Source organism: Varanus komodoensis, unplaced genomic scaffold (assembly GCF_004798865.1).
Source record: "Varanus komodoensis strain SLA01 unplaced genomic scaffold, ASM479886v1 scaffold11, whole genome shotgun sequence".
In the NCBI taxonomy this organism is placed as follows: domain Eukaryota; kingdom Metazoa; phylum Chordata; class Lepidosauria; order Squamata; family Varanidae; genus Varanus; species Varanus komodoensis.
Window position 1 is genome coordinate 13,000,664 of NW_025335317.1, and position 18,106 is coordinate 13,018,769.

General features: G+C 44.8%; 1 protein-coding gene across 3 annotated transcripts in view; it reads right to left on the reverse strand.

The window, feature by feature from the left end:
• The window catches only part of RHOBTB1 (Rho related BTB domain containing 1), a 72,997-nt gene that overhangs the window by 45,747 nt on the left and 9,144 nt on the right, over positions 1–18,106 (reverse strand). Inside the window, exon 3 of one of the 3 annotated variants that reach the window (XM_044420392.1) lies at positions 16,051–16,148. The gene's annotated coding sequence lies outside the window, so the exon portion shown is untranslated. Of the gene's footprint in view, positions 1–6,194; positions 6,215–6,753; positions 6,884–16,050; positions 16,149–18,106 lie in introns of those variants that run through there. The other 2 variants (XM_044420394.1, XM_044420395.1) reach the window with 2 other exon arrangements.

The following is an 18,106-nucleotide window of genomic DNA, read 5'->3' on the forward strand; positions in this document are numbered from 1 at the left end:
GAAAGCAGACAGTGTCTAGATGAGAACACAGGGAAGTTCTAAAGTAGCGTTACCAATGTGATATCCTTAGGCATTGTGGATTACAACACCCATCTGCCCAAAATCTCTGGAGGACATAAGGCTGGGCAAGGCTGCATCAAAGTGAGGCAACTCACAGGATGTAGAGGGCATGATTGCCCTCATCTGAAGATAAGGAGGTGTGCAAAATGGCCAGGCTGCATACATCCCATAATACTGCCAGGTTTCATGCCCTTTCCCTTACAATGCTGTAGCATGTAAGATGGGGAAAGAGACCACGGAAATTAGAATTAGTAACTCTGGCTAAAGACAGGCCAGCCTGCTGAAAATCTAGGGTAGCTGTGAGCCAACAACCAGGTTTTTAAAAAATGCATCAGGCAAAACAGATCTAGGTCACAGACAGCACCGATAAAGTCACTTTTCCCAGGCAAGGAAATACAAGCTTAGCTAGTTAGTTTCAGAAAAGCAGGCGAGAGAGCAGGGGGCGGGCAGATCTAAAGAGAAGGATGGAAAATAATAACGGGAAATGCCAAGCACACCTTTCCACAGGGAGATAAAATCCCTGGATGTCAAAGCATGGGCCCATGGAGCAGAAGTGAGTAACGTACTACTCCCTTTAACAGAGTCTGAGTAGCTAGACTGAAGGGGAAGTGTTCTTCAAAAGTGAATTAGACACTTTTGCTCTCTGCTCACACACGGAGGAGGAGAGGGACCAGAGAGTATGTGAGTTTGATGCTCCTTCTGGGGCATTTGTGGTTCTTTGAACTAAGCAAATATCTGAGCTGGTGTACCTTTCCCTTACCTGGCAGAACCTAAGCCCAGTATGAGATGTTCACCTTTTTATCTAAGTGTAACTGTAGACACAGAAAGTAATATGTAAATACTTCTTCAATAACGTAGCATCTTTTTGTTACCTCACTAATTCTCAAGTTGCTGCACGCAAGACAGAGTATTTGACAAAAAGGGCAAACCTACAGCAACAAAAATAGATATGGAAATATAACATGGCAAGCAATGCCTATCAAATAAAAAGGGTGCGTATTTGCTCAAATGAAAAACCTGGTGTATATTTCTAATTTCACCAGGAAAATCAAGAAGGATGTAAACTGAGGTGGGCAAATTCAGGAAACTGTCTTGGGCACCACCACAAAATGGCAGACCTACCAGGCCTGGCTGGTCATAAGTCACAAGTAAGCTCTACAAAAGGCAGAGGTGGGGTCTGATATACCTAAAAATAAAAATCAGCACAACGAAGTCTAATTTCACAGCAATCCCCAAATGTATTATTGTTATGATCATTACATTGCATTTATATCCTTTCTTCCTCTTGTGAAGAACCCAAGGTGGTGTACGCAGTCCTCCTTCATCCCACTACCTCCTACCACCCACCCTGTGAGGTAGACCAGGCTGAGAGCCAGTGACTGGCCCAACATGTTTCAGTGAACCTCACAACCAAGTGGAGACCAGAATCCAACTCTCCCAAGCCATGGTCCTATCTTTAGCCACCACACATCACTGGCACCCTCTGTCTCTCTCGTCAAGGGTGAAAGCTAAGAAAGGTGCCCACATTACCCACCTCCAACTGCTCTCTAACCCAGTTAATTACTACTAAACCAGGTCAAATACTCTGGAAAAAGAGAGGCCACAACAAGGCAGAAAACTCAGCCTCTGTTAACTACGAAATCAGCAACATTTTGTGCTGGTTAAGGAATAGTTTAGGATGTTGCCTTGATCAAGAGATATGATGGATGACAAGAATACTATCAGTGCCAGTTCTTCTTTCAAGGACAAGGTTATAATTAAACTACAACTGAAGCCAGACAGAGGCTTTTATTTCCCTCTTACTATAGTCGTGCCAGCTAAATGGAACCTCCACATTGGACGCCTGTCTATCTCTCATTGCTTATAGTTAGGGACCGGTAGCATGAGAAGGCCATTAAGTTTATGCCCTGCTTATGAGGGTTCCAGAGATGTTTGGCTGGCTAAATGAATTTTAATCTGATTAAAGAGGATAATTATTATTGTATGAGAAAACAAGATGAGAATAAAGGTGGTGTTCCTTCCATAATACAAATCCTGAAATTGCTCTGAAATGATCAACTTCTGCAAAGGGGAGAATATAAAAGCTTGCATTAATTAATTAAAGGAGTCTAATCCGAACTAAGGCCTGCTGACACAACAGACATTGCCAAGTTTATTTAGCATGCAGCTCAGGTGCGCTGAAACAATTGGTAATGGTTGTAGGAAACAGCATTTTATACTGCAACGCTTCTTATTTCTGTTCAAACCACATGCATAGAGTCCATATTATGCCACGTCTGGTCTGAGCCATTTTGTCTTGCCTGTACCTCTTCTGGGTTTAGTGCAAAAGATGCACCTCAGAACTATGTTTTCCACCTGCTTTGTGCTATTTTTATAGATGGCTTTAACATCTCCCATCTTATTCAAGGGTGCAAAAACAGCAGCCTGCTCCGCCAAGCATGCTCTGCTGGACAGGTTCTGGACTCCCAAGGCTCTATACTGTCCTGAAACAGGACAGGTGTCTGCTCACACTGGTGTGGTAACCCATCCTGCCAGGCCGGGTGTGCGTGTGTGTGTAAGGGCCTTGAGCAGCCAGCAGCCAGCTCCAGCTTCCTCCTGGCCTTTGGAGGCATGAAGGACAGAGCTGTCCAGCCCTGCAGCACCCTGTGCCAGGCACACAGCTTGTCTCTGCTTGCACTGCAACAGAGAGACAACACAACCATTCCTGTGGCCAAGTGTTCTCTTTGCAGATTAACTCTCTCACATGCCTTTTCCTACAGAGTCCTGCACCTAATCGCTCAGGCCTTTGCTTGTCCTCAGACTTCCTCCACAGTCAAAACAAGGTGACATTGCATGGAACACCTTTGCTCACAGAACCACAGCTTCGTCCCTTCCTCTCCATCAAGTGCAGATTGTAAAGTCTGCAGGGCTGGGGGGTCCAGGTAAGGATTTTTCCTTTTGGCCATGCAACCATCAGTGGTGCTTTCTGTACGGACAGTAACGATAATAAAGCTTGGAACAGTTACCCTGCAGGAAGAGGGAAAGACCTACTGTGATTATGTTTCTGGATGCTCTGCAGCTACGAATCTCGCCCCAATTTCTCTCTCCATCTCCTGCTGGTTGACCTCTTTTTCTTTTCCTGTGTGCATGGCTGACTACAGTTGTAAAGAATTCTTCTCCCATATGAATCAACTCAACTGTCCAATGTAAACATTCTTAAACAGCCCATACGGCCATTGAGGTCAATGACAGCTGGCTTGGACAAATATTCTAGCATGCAATATAAATTAAAGATATGAGAGCATCAACCAACGTTTTCCTTCTTAGAGCTGGAAGAGATTATACATTTTCAGAGCTGTGGAAATCCAGTTGTCCTCTCCTGGTCCTGAATACACATTGATTTATGCACCTCGCCCTCCATATATTTCCATCACTGGCAAAGCCAGGGGTCGGCTGCTGTTTGGTACTTCTCTAGCTCAAAAGATCCCTCCTAGACATCAAAAACAGCCTTCACCAACCCTGCAAAGTGCAACCAGAAGTTCTCTGCTGCAGCCACCGATTGGACAGGGCCTGTGACCTCACAGATGATGAACTATGCTCTCCCCGAGTCTGGAAAGCTTAAGGGTTTTCCTTAAAGGCTTTTGTTCAAGCACAGGAAATGGCAGGGAAGAAACTGGTTTAGCAAAGGTGGGTTCCTGTAGCCCCATTAAAAACAAAAATGTGCTAGTTTATTCCTTTCCACGTATCGCAACTCATCATTTTTAGACATTTTCTTTAGGGGTATAGGTTTGCCCTCTGTAACACTAAAATGCCCATTTCGCTTCTTTAAAAGGAAGCCTCCCTCCCTGGAAGAACTTGTAAAAGGCGCTGCATGAACCCTTAATTAAGGCCTTGACATCTCTTCCAGGGTATGCCCACTACGGCAAAGGGAACCCTAGTCAGTACCCACCTGTCCAGGTTCAAACCCCAGAGTTTCCAGGTAGGACTGAAACCCTACCTAGAAAGACACTGCCAGTCAGTGTGGACAATATGGAGCTGAGTTAATGCTGACTTGGTAAAGGATAGCTTATTTTGCTTTTAAGTCCTCACCCCCATCACATCTATACAGCATTTACACTGTTGCTGCAGGACTGGAGCAAGAACCACCAGCACTAAGAGATAGTTTGTTCCCACGGATCTCAAGAAATCATCTCGTGGACTGGCAGTATCTCTCTTCCCAAGAAAACAAGAAAATAATATTATTTTATTTATTTATTTATTTATTTATTTATTTATATTTACTGGCTTGTGAATTAATTTTCTGGCTGCCTCATTTTAGCCTAATCAGACTAATGCAAGAATTATTGGACTTGAAATTACTGTCAGATAAAAAGCATTAGTCTGGTCATCTGGATCCGAGTTCCATAACACTCTATTTGTGTATACTAATAGAAAACCAGTGTGCTGCAGTGGTTAAGAGCACAGGGCTGGGACTCAGGAGAACTGGTTCTAGTTCCCGCTCAGCTGTGGAGCTCACTGGGTGACTTTGGACCAGTCACAAGCTCCCAGCCCAGCCTACCTCACAGGGTTGTTGTTGTGGCAATAAGACTGCAGAGCTGAGGAGCGTTATATAAGCTGGCTTCTGCTCCTTCAAAGGAAAAAAGGTGGGATATAAGTACAATAAATAAATTTATTTTAAATGCATAGAGTAGGACTTGGTAAAGAGAGCTATGAAGATTAAGTACTACCTTATGGTACTACCTGTCCTATGCAAGAATTTCCTCTGTCTAGACGTGCACAGGATTGTACACAATGCTTGTTCTGCCCTTTAGTTGTGTCACTGGTCATTGTCAAATGCGGCTTTCAGGTGATAAACACCTAAGAACTGACTACGGGATCCAAACTATGTAAACCTAAGCTAAATTCCTAATAAACATAGACCCAACTGTAGGCCCAGTAAACATCAAGTCTTCTGGAAACTGATGAAAGCTATTTTCCCTTGTGTGGACTTGGGAATTTAACTTTTAGTGTGCTAGCTACTGATATTTTCCTTAACTGACAAAGACACAATCACTTAATGTCAAGTCACCGAAAAAAGTCTGATTCTACCATACCATGTGCCTGCTACATCAACACAGGTTTACAGAACAATACACTTCAAGTTATATAAACCACCAATTATCTAGAATTATCAGGCACAGCATTCCCAGATCCTTTGAATCACTTTGAACTAGTTATTTAAGTGAATCTCCTAATGTTTGTGAAAGAACACTGGAAATAAGTTTTTAAAGGAGAGCATTTCCTTCTTTCAGTTCTCAAAATTAGACTCAGATTTAAGAGTTTTGCTAGTTACAGGGAAAGAGAAATAAATAGGGTATGTGAAGCCTAGCAAAACATCCCTTCTCAAGCAGTACCAAGGAGGCAAGATAGGTATGCAGAACTGTACTGTGTAAACTACTGACTTAGCAATGATTAATTAAGCAAAACATTATAATGGCTATTGGCAGCAATCCACAAAAACATATGACAGGGTGCACAAACCAGAAACTTGATTTCTATCTCCTCCTGCCTCTTTTTAGAATAGTTTTAGTGCTGCTTAGCATTTCTTTAACGCCACCAGTTTGCTAGGCGCTACATGTTTGGCTGCCGTTCAACAGAATGTCCAGGAACAGAAAACAAACGGCGGGTGAGCAGCTGTCAGTCACTGAGAATATTCTGGCATCGCCTTCTAGCTCTCCCTATGACCATATGCAGAACTTCACGGATCTGTGCGAACAGATGTGCAAAGCCAGCTTTTCCACTGCCTGGCCTGCATTATGGCCAAGTCGGTCAAAAGAACTGGATCAAACTGCCTGCCTTACCTTTTGTGTTCTGATGGCGTTGGTGATGGTGGGATACTTACCAGATTTCAGCAGAGAGAGAGAGAGAGGGAGAATATAATTATGCTGCTCACATGTTCATCATGTGGTATTATGGCCACGATGCAGCCGAAAGACCTCTAAGGTTCATTTAGTTCAGTGGGAAAGAGTTCAGCACCTGTTCAATGCTCTGCCAGTGAAATAAATGGGCCTTAATGTGGGCCAGATCCCGTTTCACCCATGCATTCAAAAGCATTCATCGGAGAACTAGACTTGCTCTTGACATAGGAGTTTAAACACCCGAGTTGCCTGTATTACCTGAAACACGCTGGATTTACATACTACACATCTCTGCACTTCGTCTGGGTGGGTTTTTAAACTGTCCTTTGCATCTTGTTGGGTGCCACGCGTTGCGCAGCCTTCCCGCTCCTCGGGATCCAGCCAAGCAACCTTCGACTGTTTGGTTAAACTTGTGCATCTCCTGACAAGCCCCTCAAGGCAGCCCCCGGTTGTTGTCACAGCAACTCACAACAGACTCCATAGCCACAGCGGAGGCAAAGGAGCCGGGGCGCATCAGAGTTGCACGGAGCCCAGCCCAAGGAACGCGCTGCTGCGGCCGCGCGGCGCTCCCGAGTTTCGCTCCCTGCTCCCCCCAGGCCGATGCGACCGCGAGAGCCGCCGCTCGCCTGGCAGAAGGGCGCTGGGGAGGGCGATCCCCACGGCTGCCCCACCCGCGTGCCGTGCAAACTTTCCGCGGCGCAACGCACGGAGCGCCCGCCCGCCCGCCCGCCGGCGCACAGGACAGGCAGGCGCGCGCGCGCGCAAGCGGCGGGGCGCGGGCGCGCGCAGCGGCTGGGCACGATCCCGCGCGCCTTACCCGGGAGGGACGGATGCGTGGCAGCCTCCAGCGGCGGCCCCCGAGGGCAAGAGCGACCGCGCCGCCGCAGAGTCCCTACCGCGCCTTACACAGGGCGCGCACTGCCAGGCAGCAGCGCGCCAACTTTGCACAAAGGCAGCATGGCGCTGGAGCTGCCCTCCGCCCCGCTCCTGCAGCTGCACCCGATGCTCTCTCCAGCCAGACCCGCTCCTCCTTCCTACGCGCCCTCCCTCCTTCCCTGCCTCTCCCCCTCGGGATTCAGGGTGAATCGGGAGTGCATGCAAAGGCGCCCGGCCCCGGAGCTGCGGGACGAGTCAGTCCTCTCATTCTGACGTCGGCAGCCTTCGGATCTATTTATACTCGACCGATTGGTTTTCATTCATGAAAAGAGGCATGGGTGGCTGCGCGTAAGGAGGCGGGCCCGGGGGCGGCGCCGAGGCCCCGAGCGAGCGAGCGGGCGGGCGAGCGAGCCAGCCGGCGCGTGCCAGGCCGAGCCCAGGCTGGGCCGCCGCATTCGCCCTCCCCGCCCCTCTCTGCGGAGCTTTGCAAGAGGCGCCCGCGGCGAAGAAGCTGCACCGGGCGCCCGCGGCTCGGCGGGTGGGCAGGCAGGTTCGCGGACACCCTTTCAAGGCTTCCAGAGCTCCTGGCATGGCAGCCCTGAACCAGGCAGAGAGCCCAAGGGCCGTCTCGAGGGATTCTCAGAGGAAAGTGCCCTCAAGAAAGAGGGGCCAGCGCGCCTGGCTCCCCGAGAAGCAGATCTGTGTGGCGGAAACAGCCCTGCCACGGGGCACTGCAGAGTTTAGACCTGCACCTAAAAATAAGTGTGACAATGCCCCGTGAGTGAAAGCCTCTGGAAGCCAAGCATTGCTGGAACGGGTTGCAGAAAGTCCCAGAAGAGGATGGGACCGGGAAGAGCGGGAAGTTGTGAGCCTCCACAGAGGACATGTGTATCAACCAACCCTCCTGGGACCCAAAGGTCTGCGCACATTAGACCAGTTCTGGCCCACTGGCCTTGGCTGCCTGTTTGCTTCTGGGCCGATTCAAGGTGCTGGGTTTAGTTCACAAAAGCTCACAAGGCTTGGGACTGTGGGACCCGCTGCAGCACCTCTGGCAAGCGCAGTCTGCTCAGAAATGACACCAACTTCTGGTGCCAACCCTGCGGGAAGCTCCTTTTGGGTGCCAGGCAGGGTGGATTTGATTTAAATCAAATCAATTTAAATCACTGGTCAGTAAGACTAGATTTAATCCATGGTTTTCTACATAATTTGCATACAGGGCTGCCTTACCTGTAGGTATAGGAGCTTCATTGAAATATTCCCAAACTGGATCTCTTTTACAGCCTGGTGCTATGATAGGTTTTCTCCTCCAGGGGAAAAAATAATATGATAAACCTCATGCTATACTCAAACGTTCATTTTTTACTGTATGCCCCTCCATCCGCACACTTAGCTTCTTGTGTAGATCTATCTATTCCACTCCCAACAATCTTCTATTCATTAATTTTTCAAAACTTAGCACTTAAGAGTGCTAAGTTAATTCTGTGTGCATAGATTTGCAAAGGAACAATGGGATTCGGGTCTCTCTCTCAACTCTGTTTATTTTTTAACAGTTTTGCTGTGAAGAAGAGGCATGTGATTCTGCAGACACAAATCCACAGCTTTGAGAACTGTAACACCAAGCATCTGTGACAATACCTTCTAGATAGAAAAACTGCCCAATCATCTTACAGACACCTCTGGAAAACCATGATATTGTAAATGGATTAATGGAATTCATTTATCAAAAATTTTAAACACTGCCTTATTTTACATGATCAAAAACTAATCCTTATTTCATGATGAATAAGCTTTGGTCTATAATGCATCTTAAATCGACAACTATCTTTTGAGAGATTTTCTCTCAAAAAGCATTTTATTTAAAAAAACCCAATTTAAATAAAAATCCTTTAAATTGTATTTTTAATCTTTGACTTTTATCCTCCCTGATGCCAGGTGAAATGGCCCCTTTATTCTATGGCTTTTTTCTTCCCTTTTTTCTGCATATATGTTTGTGTTTTTGCTATTGTTTTGTGTTCTCAGCAGTTTTGCACTGATGTTTGTTTTTGATACTATTTATTATATTTATATCCCACCTTTTTTCCTTCCAAGAAACTCAAGGCATCTTAGATAATTCTCCTCCTCTCCTCAATCTTATCCCCACAACAGCAACCCTGTGAGGCAGGCTGAGCTGAGAGTCTGTGACTGGCCCAAAGTCACCCAGTTGGCTCCACGGCTGAGCTGGGACTAGAACCCAGGTCTCCTGAGCCCCAGCTTTTAACCACTACACCAAACTTGTTTTCTTTTGTAGAAAGATTGTAAACATCAAATAAAAATTATATAGATAGATTGACTTGGCTTGAGGGAAAATCCTTGGTATTTTCTTTTACAAGGTCATTCCTTAGTATGGTTTAGTTGTTTTAAATTTGTTGATGTTTCCTTGATGAGAGTGTATGGCATTTGCACTGTATTTTATTCTCCTGTTTTATGGACTGTTCTAAACTACCCAGAGAGTTTTGCCTATGGGGCAGTATAGAAATGACGTAAATAAACAGATGATGAAGATGAAGAAGATGATGATGACAGTCAATCCTGTGCATCCTATGGAAACAAGTCCCTTTAAGGGGTAAAGTATATTTTATACAAGACAATGGTGTAACAAGCAACTAAAGGTTTTGTATAGTGTTGTTATTACTGGTAGAAAAAGAAGTGGAGGGGGAATGGCCAAGACTGGTCAAGATTTAACAAGAGGAACCGCAGCAGAAAGCCTGCTTGATTGCTTTAACCACAACTGTTTTCCCATTCAAAATCCTCCCGAAGCTGCTTTTCCCATCCATGGACAAGGATTGCCAACTTTTCTCATGTAGAAAGGCAGGCAGGCTGCTGGGTGGATAGATGGAAGAAGCAGAAAATATGGAGGGGAAAGGGAATCCCCTAGCATTAAAAATGGAAAAAGATAGAAGAGTGTTCTACACACGCCTGTTACATTTCCTATGTAAGGTCCCATTTAGTTCCGAGGCAGAAAGGTGGTACATTCCCAAACAAAGCCATTCCTTCATTTCTGCAGCAGAGTGAAATTCACATCTTGTTTCTGAGGTATGGGGCCAGTGTTTAGTTCATAGAAATATTGGGCTTTCCCTCCCACTCCTTGTGAAAAGCCAGAATACAAACCAAACTTTAATAATCACACAAACTCTGACAGTGATGTTCTCTCTCTTGTTAGTCATGTCTTGGTTTATAATAGGTTATATTATAAATTACAATAGAATTTCAGGATGCAGCTGGACAGCCGTCTAAGAGGGATGGTTTAACTTGAAGTCCTGCACTGAGGAGGGGCTAGACCTGATGCCCCTCTGACCCCTTACAGCTCTACCCTTCTGTGATTCTGTGATCCCCCTTTACCAGATTGGGTCCCATTGTACCATCACAAAATAAATGATAGAAAATTTTGCCATTTACTGTAAAAGGCATGGAATGTACTTCCCCAGTACACATTTCAACTGCATGCATTCTGAATAATAGCCAATAATTTTTGGCAAGTGATTACTATGGTAAGCCATTAAAATAGACCTGTGTATGCTGAAACCTAAAATCCTTTTGCTAAAGTAAAATAAAATAGATCTATATATGGCCATTGGAGAGACACTGTTTAAGCTGCACTGGCAACTTAAGTACCGTAATTGTGGCGTATAATTATATATCATTTTAAGTTAACCACAATTCTAAGAGCGTGTCACTTTTTTCTGTTCAGAATGCTGTCTCTCTAACACAGGACTAACAAAAAGACATTCTGCAGGTGAAACTATGTTATCACTGCACACCTGTGCTGGGAAAGCCCTGACATACAGGGTCGAAAGCGTGACACTGTTCATGAGTGACCACCTGAAAATCCACATAAAGCAATTCATGCAAATATTACAGGAACAACAAAAACAGAGTTCCTTTAAATCGCCATGTTATACACCAGTAAAATAGAGACAGAGATCCAAAATAAATCCACCACATCAAACCCAGTGTTCATGGAAGAGGATAAACACATTCCTTTGTGTAGTTTGAGCTTCAGGGTAAAGGTTGTCGCTTCTAGGAGCTGAGAGAGTACCCCATCTTTCTTATTATTAGCTTTTCTGGACTAGTAGGTGTTGTTTAGTTGAGAGGTATTCTGCAAATCCTAAAGATCTTTTCTTAAATTCTGAGATTGGCTATCCATTTTTCGCAATCGTGTTCTATTTTAACCACTGTCCTGAAGATATATTTATTTCAGGCCTGTGTTTATAAAACAGATGGAGGAGAGTATACATGCTACTTCAGCAGATCCCTGGGGCCTGAACAGGGTGGGAACATCATCTCACAGGGCTCAGAGTGATTGTTTTCGGTCTAGACAGCCTGAGACCCCTTTCATTAACCAACACTTAGAATGCTAGGGATTTTCCCCCCATTTCTCAGAAGGCACCACCCTATGCCATTTAACTGAAATGCACTGGTACTTGGAATCCTGAAGATGGGCATTTCGAAAAAGGACTGGCAAAGGGAAGTAGAAGGAAGGAGTCTAGCATATTGCTATAGTGGTGAAGATACACCTGACCAAAGAAAGGTGACTCCGACTTCTTCATGCATTTTGTATAGAATATTGAAAGAGGAATTTGCATATCACCTCAGAGTGAGGGAGAAACCATGTGAGGCTCATGCATCTCATTATAATAGGAGCTGAAAAGGTTTCTGCATGTAAGGTTAACTAATTTCCCAAAATGAGTTGCACCTAGCAACCCCCTCCCCCCAACACACACACCACCAAGTTCAGTGATTTAAAAGTTTCCAAGGCTAGGAAATAACACAATGTGTGACACTTCAAGACATGATAGACAGCAAAAGCTAATCTTTACCTCCTTTGCTATGTCTTGCAAAGACTTTCATTGAAGCAACAGGTTATGAGGCATTCCAGCATGACGTGGTCTATCTTGTGCGAAGGACCCAGTTTTAAACAGATGTCTAGTTCATACCTATCTTTTCTTGAAAAACTTGTGCTCAGTCCAGCCTACCTCGCCAGGCTGTTGTTGTGGGGGTAAGATTGAGAGCAGCAGGAGGAGAATGATGTGAGCTGCTTTTGTGTTCTTTGTAAGAAAAAAGACAGGATAGAAATCTAATAAATATACATAATTATATGTCTTGCAAAATGCAGCTATCCTCAAACCTACATTAGATGGGTGGGTGAGTGGATGGATGGATAGAGGGATAGCCAAATTTATAGACTTGAAGATGCACTGGTATTACTATTCACAACCCTTAAATTGCATACATGGCGGTTCAATACAGGATCAAGGGAGCTGAAGTGTGTTTAGCACTGTTAACGTCTCCTGCTTCAGAGAGCAGGAAAAAGAGCTGGTAGTTGTGCTTATCTTGTTCTCTGCAGTCTACCAAACAGCAGTGCTGGATTAAATGGTACCATGTAAGGACAGATTAATCTAACCATTGCTAATCTGTGAGAAACAGCCTTGTCAAATACAATTTGCTTTGCAAGCAACACAGAAGAGTTACAGGAAGCAAAGGACTCGCAGTTGTTTTTCTAATGTCTTGCTCTTCCGTGTGTGGTGGTGGTTGCATTTATATCCCACCTTTCTATCTCTTGGAAAGAACTCAAGGCAGCTTACAAAGTTCACCTCCACTCCATTTTTTCCTCACAACAACAACAACTGGACCAAAGTCACCCAGTGAGCAGGGACTAGAACCCACGTTTCCCGGGTCCCAGTCCAACACCCTTAATCGTGACACCACAGTGACTTTCATTCAGCACTTCCACTTACTCTGAAATTATGTCTGGAACACTGACCAGTCATAAAAAGGAAAGAGGTCCAGAACCACTGGGACTTTGCCTTCAAGTTCTTAAACTTTAGAATTCTGCTTGTTTTGATATAAATGCAGTGGTTTAAACGGCTGTGCTGCTGGGCTGGTTGATAGAAAGGTCACCGGTTCGAATCTGCACAACGGGGTGAGTTCCCGTTGCTCCGTCCCAGCCCCTGCCAACCTTGCAGTTCAAAAGCATGCAAATGCAAGTAGATAAAAAGGCACCGCTTCAGTGGGCAGGTAACAGCGTTCCGTGCACTTGGGTGATTAGTCATGCCGGCCACATGGCCACGGAGACTGTCTGTGGACAAACGCTGGCTCCCTCGGCTAGGAAACGGAGAGGAGCACCGCCCCCTAGAGTCAGGCATGACTGGACTCAATGTCAAGGGGAAACCTTTACCTTTACCTTTAACCTTAAGTAGACAGCACACACAAGAGATGTAGTACCACATGACAAGAGCAACCCCTAGCATCTTTGTGTCTGATTTTAAAGGTTCACCAAGGGCACAGGGATTCTGTGATAATGGCAGAGCCCATTCGTTTTACTCAAGCATTTCCCACCAGCATAGTGTCACTATTTCTCCGTCCGAATACTTAGTGTAAGCAGCACCAACTAAAGCTGCCATCCCATCGTGAACAGTGCTTGCAGTAGGCCGTGTGGGGGTGGCAGTAATAGAAAAAGTGATGCAGGAGGGAATTCTGCAGCTGGGATGCAGAGAATAGATTCCCTTTTTATAGGGAATTCTTGGGCTATCCTTTGCTCATTCGTGGGATAGACAGACAACCTTCCCTAATCTGGTTCTCTCCAGATGGCTCAGGCTACAAAGCCCGTCTGTTCCAGCCCAGGATGAGCAAAGGTCAGACATGATGGAAACTGTAGCCCCAGATTTAGGAAGAATGCTCTATTAGCAACCTTCCAAATGAGTGTTCAAGGTGACTAAAGATTTAGAGCACAGATATCATAAGAAACAGCTTTTAAAAACCACTAGTCATGTATCTGTGTCGCCGGCAGAACAGATAGAGGACTGCAGTTAGAGAGTTAAAAGCAGATGGTAGACGCAACATTGCTAGGAATGAGCGTTCTTGCCAGCCCTATCTCCAATAGAAGTAATCCAGAGTTAATCAGATTAATTTGCTAGTTGTCCTCTTGATGGATGTCTGCAAAATTCAGGGTCTGAACTGGGTTTGGATCAAGCATCTAAGCCTGGGCACGTGACAATATCATCTCATTAACCACAGAGGTAGTGCCTATGGGGAGGGCTTTATTTGCAGCCTGAAAGCTACAGCAGTGTCTTGGGCTCCATGCCCAGATCATGGCAACAATGTCATCTTTGCACTTAGAAGACTCATGAGAAGGCAAGACTCCCTGGAGAAGACATTCATGCTAGGGAAAGTTGAAGGCAGCAGAAGAAAAGGAAGACCAAAGAAGAGCTGGATTGACTCCGTCAAGGAAGCCACGGCCTTGAATTTAGAACTGCTAAGGAGGGATGCTAGGCATAAGAGGGCTTTCATTCATAGGCTGAAGATGACTTCAGCAAGGCACCTGAAGCTCATCCAGCCCAGAATCCAGACTAGATTTTGGACTCAAAATGGATTTGGGGTTGGACACCTCAAATACAGTGCCCAATAACCCCCCTCCTTCATTCTGGAGTGTTCCTCCGTATGTGTGTACCCATTCAGTTCCTCTTGATTCAAAAAGGCATTCTCCATCTCTCAGAAATCTGTGACTAGAGGCAACAGTGGGACAGAAAAAAAATGTTTGTATACCATAGGCAACCATCTGTCATATTATTTTCAATTCAAACAGCGAGCCAGTCCCTAAAGCCCTTCTGGCCATTTCTAACTCCAACAAACAATTAAGAAAACTGAAATAGTTGTTCACCAATGGGACAAACTTTCTATTTGGAACCTTCCTTCCTAGGTTTAAGGAAAAAACTGGACAAGCATCCATCAGAAATCCTTTCACTATGAAGTATCCTATCTCAGGAAGACAGATTAGACTTGTTAATACTTGATGCACCGCATAAAAGTGACCAATAATAAATGGCCTTATTTCTTATGCTAAAAATAAAACTGAATTTCCCCACAGAAAAAGGTGGCATATTAAAGATGGCATTTTTATAATAGAACCATATGGATGATTTGTGTCTTTTCTTCTTATAGCTCCTTTCTTCCCTCACTTCTATAGCCTCCTGTTCCCAACTGTTGTCTTCCTTCCTGCAAGCAGTTTTGATGAACTGTGCAAATTTACTTAAGTAATCCATTCGGCATACAAAATTTATGACTTGCTTTGGTTCAGAAAGGGGAGCAAGCACAGCAGATCCAGTACAAACTGGGAAAGGCCTTTAATTTCCACTTGTTCACCAAATGTTAATGTTACTACTGAACTTTCTTTCTGGGCAGAGATTCTTTTTCTTCATGTTATTATTGCATCCCTAAGTGAAAGCGATTCTGTACACATGGGAAAGCAAAATGAATGAATCCTCTGGAAAGGTCCAAGTGAAATAAAACCAACCAAAAGAAAAATGGTGCTGAGATGGACATCCTGGGCCATTCTTTTCCTCCATCATCCTCCATAAGTGACAGGTCTCTCCTAGGCTTAGTTATGGGCAACAAAAGCCCCAAGACATCCCTACAATGGGGGAAAAGCAATGAGGGCTGAGCATACCCAGTGACCACCAAGAGTTACAGAAAGGTGAAAGTTAGTGAAAGGAAATACTAGAAATCTGAAAGAAGGGAATGGAATAATTGCCTTGCTCAGAGGCTGATAAAACTCGGGCCAGGGCGTGGCCGGCTGGCAGGGACTCTTTTATCACAGGTGTGGCGTCATGGAGAGCTAGATGAGCAATTTATTTATTTATTTATTTAGAAAATTTCTATGCCGCCCCATTCACCAAAGCCTCGGGGTGGCTCACAAAGATATCAATTAAAATATAATACAATAAAATATAAAACTAGTTAACAATATAAAATAAAATCAGTCACCCTGGCCAAAGAATAAAATAAATAAATAGTATTAACAGTTAAAATGACATTTGAAAACAAATAACGACGGCACCAGGCGGACCTCTCTGGGAAGCGCATTCCATAGATTGGGCGCCACTGCAGAGAAAGCCCTCCTCCGAGTACCTACCCTCCTAATTTCCTTCACGGAGGGTTCCCAGAGAAGGGCCTCTCCTGCAGATCTCAGGGGGCGGGTGGGCATATATGGACATAAGCACTCCTTCAGTTAAAATAAATAAATGAAACAGTTAAAATGCCTGCTCTAAAATGTTTTACAGTTAATCCCAGACTTGTCTGGTCAGAAATAAGCTACACTGAGTTCAGTGAGCCTGACTTCCCGGTGCATAAAATTTCAGCCTTAATCTTTTGTTGCACTGGTGAGAAGCATTTTTTCCCCCCCGAGGAATCAATTTCTACTCACCACAGAGGAGAAAAGGGAGTTCACAGCCATGATAAGAGCTTGTTCTGGGAGGGCTCTTTCTGCGAGACGACCTTCACGAGCTGACTTGTTGTTTTTTCCTGGGAGAGAAAAATGCAGCGCTTACTGACATGAAAGCGAGTGTGTTTGCATTCAGAACCGTGCCATGTTGTTCCAACACTACACGTGGCAGCCTGAAGTCCCAACCAACCATCAAGGAATCAAATACTTGCAGGAGGAACAGTTCCAATGATTCTGACCACCTGCTCCCTGCAATCATTTCGCATTGTCCAGCAATTATTCATTTGTCTGCGACTTGCTGCCATCACGTACTATTCCTGGCAGGATGGATTTGCATGTTCATTGCAGCATGTTGGGTCTCAGCATGTGCCGACGGTCCGCTCCAGATATTCAAGCCATGGTGATTGACCACATCAGCTTGCTGTGAGGTCTGAACCTGGTGAGGTATATTGTCACCATGGTTAACCAATCACCCCAAAGAACCACGGGCTGTTTTTCCTTGAGGGGTGATTTATCAACCATGGCGACAACCAACCTGTGCCAGCACTGGGCATCATGACAAGTGATGCCCACCTGTTGTAGTCTGAATATTCCCAATGGCTGCCAGCATCCATCGCAAGCCACCATGGCTTAAATGAGGCAGAGATCCTCCTCTGGGAGCTCTTCTTGAAAGAAATTAGGAGGGTGGCTACCCAGAGCAGGGCCTTCTCTGCGGTGGCGCCCCGACTGTGGAACACACTTCCCAGAGAGCTTAGCCTGGCGCCAACACCTCTTTCCTTTTGGCCCCAGGCAAAACCCTTTTTATTCCCCCACTATTTTAATGGCTAATTTGTTTTAATCTGTGGTTTTACACCTATACTGGATGCTGAGCTACTCCTCCTTTTATCTGTATTCTATTTTTGTTGGTGGTGTTGTAAACCATCCCGAGACGTTTGCGATGGGATGGCATACAAACGTTTTAAATAAATGAATGAACGAGCCATGGTGGGCTGCCACAGTCATGCAGACCAGGACAATACCTGCCCTCTCCCAAACTTTCATGAACTGGTCAGCTCTGGATGTCTTCCTTTTTTCCTTTCTTGAGGCTCTACCTTACTAAAACAAGCCCGGCTATTTCTGCTATGAACAACAGTCATTCAAAATTTTTCACACAGGCTGGCCTCTTTGGCGACTTTTCTTTCCTCTTATAGCTATAGCACTGAATGCAATGAAAATTTAAAAGACGGGGTGCCATTAAAAACCTTGCTGGTACTGAAGTTCCTTTGTTCGAGTGAAATATTCCAGAGAGCCGGTACTGAGAAGTAAACATCTCAGCCTTACGATATCACTTGCAAATGGATTTTGGTTTTCTAGAAGGAAATGGGTGCAGCGCATCGGCCCATAGTCCTCTCTATTCATAACAGCAATCAGCAACACCTAGCACTTAGATGGTCATTTAATATGCCCAAGGTTCTCACACACACTATCTCAATAAACATCATGACGACTTTGTAAATTAGGTTAGTATTACTGTCTCCCGTGTGGCTCAGTTGGCTGAGAGTGAACAAGGCAATCCAAAAAGTTATGCAAGAGTCTGTTTTATAGAGCTCAATGAATCTCACGCATTGCTTCCATACTATATTGAACCATGAATTTCTGGGTGCTGACCTTCGGAACCTGTCCTCTTAGGGTGTCAACATCTGCATGAACCTGGATCTTGCCCATCTGATTACAAGCACTTTTCCTGCCACACCTGGCTTTACGGTGTGTTTTATTCTGGCTTTTGTTTTTTGCTCCTTTCAACTGCTACTTATTTGCAGGCTCTGTGCAATCAGTACACTTGCACAGGAATTCTTTACAGAAACAAAACATCTCTAATTGGAAATAAACCTGACATAAATGCACTGTAATAAGCACTTTTGGAGAAAGTGAGAATGTATAGAATTGAATGTTTCCCATGCTTTGAGAGACATTAGGGTTTGCTATTGGCTGGGCTCTGAATCAGCTCAAAACAGAGGACTCTGGCTATTGGGTGGAATAGAATAGAATTAAATGGTAT